The sequence below is a fragment of the Macrobrachium nipponense genome, chromosome 20, assembly GCF_015104395.2.
Source record: "Macrobrachium nipponense isolate FS-2020 chromosome 20, ASM1510439v2, whole genome shotgun sequence".
Lineage (NCBI taxonomy): Eukaryota > Metazoa > Arthropoda > Malacostraca > Decapoda > Palaemonidae > Macrobrachium > Macrobrachium nipponense.
The window spans coordinates 22465152-22471585 of NC_061089.1; positions in this window are offsets into that span (position 1 = coordinate 22465152).

The window sequence follows — 6434 nt, forward strand, 5'->3', positions numbered from 1 at the left end:
TCATACCAGATTTCTTGTCAAGTTTCATGACTTCCATGGCATACATGAAGGAAGGCATCGCTAATTCTTTCCAATATAATTTTCCTATTTTTACCCTGCTACAGCTTTTATTGATGAATGCATTAGCCATATTTGCCATGGGCTTTGCTTTAATTTAGGCTCTTTTTATCTGTTCTCTGAAGTAGTCTTTCATGTTGTTGTGGCGGGATCACAAGCTAAAAAAAAAAAGCTGGCTAAATCCCCCCCCCCACATAAACCTAATCACTCCAGCTGCCAAACTCATCCTAGTCACACTTTCTGCTTTACACTACAACATACATGCAGGACAATTGGCCTATACCTACAAAAAAAAAAAAAAAAAAAAAAAACATGTCCTTACCAACCACTCCAGATTCTCCAGGCTATCCTGTGCTGTCCGCCAGTCGAGGTCACAGAGATACCAACCACAACCCAGAACCACAACCCACAACAAAACAACACAACAACAAAAAGGGACACAACAACAAAACAGGAACACAACCACAACACAACCACAACCCAACAACACAACACACAAAGACCACAACCTCACAACTCAACAGCAAACAAGGAACACAACCACAATCTAACACATAACAACAAAAACTCAACAACACAACAAAAGACCAATGCACAAACAATTACCAACACAAAAAAACAACACAAAAAAGCAACACACACACCCACTAACAACACCAACAACAACAAAGACAGCAGCACAGGCACAACAACTCTAAAGCAAAAAACATCAACTCAGCAACAAGCAAACAACAAATCAATAACACACAAAACTTAACCGACTTCCAATCCTTCAACAGACTGCTGTCGACACTACTTATTATCACCAGCTCTCACCAAAGACTGACTGAAACCAACCAAAAACACAGAACTCTGATCTCTAACAGCACCAGCAGACAACCCAGAACTCTCCAACAGCCAATACGGTCGTTAACCATCCAACCACCAATTGCCCTCTCTCTCTCTCTCTCTCTCTCTCTCTCTCACACAGACGTTGTCAAATGGAACTCCATAACTCCTCCATATCCGCCCCCCCCCCCCCCCCCCCCCCCACCCCCCCCGTTACATTTGACGTCTCCTTACACTCACAACACCCACACTAAATAGCCTTCCAGAACACCCACGGATGCTCGGACGCAGGTCCCCTGGATCTTGTTTGAGAGCCCTCATACACACTCTCAGTTACACCGCCATCAACTTCTCCCAGACCACTTCCAGTCAGACTCCCATTACCATCTCCCTCACTATCATCCTCCCAGATCCCATTCACTATCTCAATTACCCCTTCCAACTCTTGGCCACCAAATCACTTACCTCGTTCACACTCCTGCCAAACTCCCGAAGAGACTCATTCATACTGCCAACTACATCCTTACCACCTGATTCCCTTCCTGGTAAAACTTCACTAAACCCTGACAATTCAAACCCACACATGCTATATGTATTATTCCTCCCCTCAAAGTCATCTGTATTACACGCCTTATCCACCATTTTTACCCTAACACTAACCCCTCTACCATGCAGTTCACATTTCTCCCTTTCATTCCCTTTCCTTACCTTCTTCCGCTTTCTTCCATACTCAACCAACACCAACTGCCGATCTTCCAGACCCATTTGCTCACTGATGTTCGGCTCACATTTATTCACCCTCAACCACTCACTCATCGCATTCTCCCGAACATACTGTCGCATACTAGAGGACCCACCCAACTTGCTACATAACCCTCCATACCACATTCAACACATTTCGCACGCTGTTCTTTAAACATCCTAACATAGTGCCCGTTCTTCCCGCAGTTGCCACAAACCACGTTCATACAGGTACCCCGACATCCACTGGGTATGTGCCCTGCCTGTCCACACCTATAGCATTTAGTATCCCTATCTTTCTTACACTCGCTCACTAAATGCCCCGTTTGCCCACACCCAAAGCACACTCCTAACGCCCACCGACATTCATTCTTCCTGTGTCTTGGCTTACCACATCTATAACTCTGTTCTCCTCGCTCACGACTAACTGACCCTAATCTTCCAACACTCGCGCTCCTATCTCTTTTTGGGCTAACTACAATCACGTTACTTGCCCTAATGCTCCTATCTACCACTCGCTCTGCCATTCACCTCGGCCCTTCCAAAACTGCCTCCCTATAGCTTTTAAATTCTGGCACAACCTCAGCTACTTCAGTCCTAACACTAACACTCCTATTCTCTTTCATACACCTATCTAACTCGTAATCTTCGACTATTTCTAAAATGTCGTTACACGTCAACCTTTCATTCGTCCATAGCATTTTCTCCTTACGTTTCAGATTTATAAATTTATATATGCTCTCTGGTACAGTCGCCAACAACTTTCGCACTAACTCCTTACACTCATTTATCCCTTCATCCCCAAACTTTTTCCTGGCTAATGTTTCTAACCTGCACACATACATCGACAACGACTCACCAACATTCATTCTTCCCTCTTCAAAATCTTGCTTTCTCCTATATCTAACACTACTCCTTATCCTCTTTGCCTGTTCTACAATCCTGGCTTTCACACTCTCATACGGCACATTCCCTACACTCATCATTACCCCATACATACTCAACAAAAATCCCGTCAAAAAGCTACCTAACTCTCTTGCCCAGACTCTTGTTATCCCCATACTTTGCGTCACAATACCTCTCATATTCCTTTAAAAAGTCCCCTACTTCCATTCTGACCCTTCTTTCCCCCTTCTGAATCCACTTCCACACTCGCGTCCATACTCTTGACTACACTCTTCTTACCCTTCTTCTTTCTACCTACCTGTTTCCACTCACCGCTATCCAAATCACTCTCAGCCCTTCCCCCAATGTATTCAGTCCTAGCCTCATCCTGTCCATCACCCTTATCAACCATCTTTCCCATAGTCTTCTTCTTTTTTTTCTCAGCCCCCTTCTTATTCTTGTCCTCAGGTTTATCCTTATCCTGTGTCTTCCCCTTACCTATCACAACCAAATCACCTTCGTCACTCGTACCCTCATCCACTCGCTCTTTCACTTCCTTTACCACTCCTGGCACGTCACAAGACCCAGTAGGCCTACCTCCTACAGCTCCCTCTCCCATGAATCCCTTCACCTTTTCCTACATCATCTCTTGCACTGCATTCATCATTACCCCGAATTTTTTGTCAATTTTTTCAACCATTCTCTCTTCCACTCCTTTCACCTCTTCTTTCATTTCCACTTTCGCACTCCTTAGCATCCCTCTCATTTCCTCTAACTCACTCTTCAGCTCCTCACACTCTACCCTCAACCTCTCATTCTCCACTTCCAACCTTCCCCTAGCTTCCCTCGCCAACCTCAGCTCCTCCTTCAGCCTCTCTATCTCCTTCAGCCCTTCCATCCTCACTTTCTCCACCAATCACACAGCTCACTACCCCAATTGCCCTGCAGCTGCCGCACCAACAGTCCCTGTTCGGGCGCCAAAAAATAATGTGGCGGGATCACAAGCTAAAAAAAAAAAAAAGCTGGCTAAATCCCCCTCACATAAACTTAATCACCCCAGCTGCCAAACTCACCCCAGTTACACATTCTGCTTTACACTACAACATACACGCAGGACAATTGACCTATACCTACAAAAAAAAAAAAAAAAAAAAAAAAAACACAAAACACATGTACTTACCAACCACTCCAGATTCTCCAGGCTATCCTGTGCTGTCCGCCAGTCGAGGTCACAGAGATACCAACCACAACCCAGAACCACAACCCACAACAAAACAACACAACAACAAAACAGGAACACAACCACAACTCAACAACACAACACCCAAAGACCACAACCCCACAACTCAACAACAAATAAGGAACACAACCACAACCTAACACATAACAACAAAAACTCAACAACGCAAGAAAAGACCAATGCTCAAACAATTACCAACACAAAAAAAGCAACACACACACCCACTAACAACACCACCAACAACAACAAAGGCAACAACACAGGCACAACAACTCTAAAGCAAAAAACATCAACTCAACAACAAGCAAACAACAAATCAATAACACACAAAACTTAACCGACTTCCAATCCTTCAACAGACTGCTGTCGACACTACTTATTATCGTCAGCTCTCACCAGACTGACTGAAAACTAACCAAAAACACATAACTCTGATCTCTAACAGCACCAGCAGACAACCCAGAACTCTCCAACAGCCAATACAGTCGTTAACCATCCAACCACCAATTACTCTCCTCTCTCTCTCTCTCTCTCTCTCTCTCTCTCTCTCTCTCTCTCTCTCTCACACACACACACACATACACAGACGTTGTCAAATGGAACTCCATAACTCCTCCATATTATTGATTGTCACTCCTAGGTATTTAATCTGCTTAACTATTTTTATTCCTTCCATGTGCTCCATATTTTCCACATCGTCGATACTATAACAATCGTTGTATATTAATACAATATTCTTGTCTTTGATTATGTTTATAGGCCACATTCGCTCGCTATTTCCGTAAGGGTTTTTATTACTTTCGTTATTTCTTCAAGGATGTGTCCTAGTATTAATCCATCATCTACATTAATAGTGCCACTATCCTTATAAATTCATTTCTAAACCTTCTGTTGTACTTTTTAGTTTTTCTGTTATCAGGTACGTTATTAGTAGAAAGAATATGGTTGAGCATTGCATCCCTGTCTTATTACATGAGTTACATTTACCTCTTTTTGTTCTATATTGTTAAGGCATAGACTTGTTACATCATTTGTATATATCTTTGCTACTGCGCTTATTACCTCTGCATGCAGCCTATATTTCATCATGACCTCTATGAGCTTTTTTTCTATTTAGGGAGTAAAATGCTTTTGGAGGTCATTAATACAACAAATAATGGGTCCTTTCTTCTGTACATTTTCTTGTATGCCGTATTCTAAGATATATAAATTATCAATTCCCCTCGTTTGTGCGGTAAAGCCTGATTGCAGTTCATTCATTTTTCCTATATTTCTAATATATTTTTCTATTTTGCTTTTCAGGATCCCCATGAAAATTTTATATGATGCATAACTACATTAATAGTGCCACTATCCTTATAACTTCATTTCTAAACCTTCTGTTGTACTTTTTAGTTTTTCTGTTATCAGGTACGTTATTAGTAGAAAGAATATGGTTGAGCATTGCATCCCTGTCTTATTACATGAGTTACATTTACCTCTTTTTGTTCTATATTGTTAAGGCATAGACTTGTTACATCATTTGTATATATCTTTGCTACTGCGCTTATTACCTCTGCATGCAGCCTATATTTCATCATGACCTCTATGAGCTTTTTTTCTATTTAGGGAGTAAAATGCTTTTGGAGGTCATTAATACAACAAATAATGGGTCCTTTCTTCTGTACATTTTCTTGTATGCCGTATTCTAAGATATATAAATTATCAATTCCCCTCGTTTGTGCGGTAAAGCCTGATTGCAGTTCATTCATTTTTCCTATATTTCTAATATATTTTTCTATTTTGCTTTTCAGGATCCCCATGAAAATTTTATATGATGCATTTGTTAGTGCAATTGGCCTAAGATCTTTGACAGTGGGGTGTTGTTTCTTGGGTGTAAGTGCTTTTTTTTTTTTTTTTTTTTTAACTTAAACCAGCTTCTCTGTGTTTTCCTGCCTTTCAGCATGCTGTTTAAACATTTTGCCAATTCTTTTTGAAGGTTGGTACTATGTACTGAGCAGAGCTGGCTTCATTCCGTTCGGCCCTGGTGCTTTATTTGCCTTCATTTTCTCGAGTTGATTTTTTACATCTTCTTCAGTTATATTGACTTCTTTCATTGGTTTAATTTCTGTCTTTGTTAGGTCATACACTCCATCCATGTGTTTTCTTAAAGATTTATGGTATATCATATGGTGTCCTAATCTTTTCATTATTTCTTCCATCTCATGTTTATACTGTCTTTCTTGCTTTCACTCCATATCTCTCCTACTTTGTTTTCTTCTTTTTAGTAAATTGTTTCCCAGAATTTTACCAGCTCTTTCCCTAGGGTTTCTTCCTTAATATCTTGCTTATTTTCATCGTATATACTTATCCATTCTTTTTCTGAGGTGGTCTTTCCTCTCAGCATGTCTATATATTCCTAGGTTTTCCTGGGTCTGTTTTTATCATTCATTATCTCATTTTTAACCTTTTCTTCATATTCCTCATTTGTTTTCTTTATTATTATCTGTACTTTTTGTTTTTGCTTGTATGTTTCTTCATAGTATCTCTTTTCTTCTATTCTTGTGGATTTCCCTTTCAATTTGTTATATATCCTTCTTTGGCTTATTTCTTTCTTTATTTCTTTAGTGACCCATACTGGTTCTATTTCTTCTTGATTTAACCTTCTTTTTATTATCTTCTCTGGGTTATTTGCTTTTGCTTC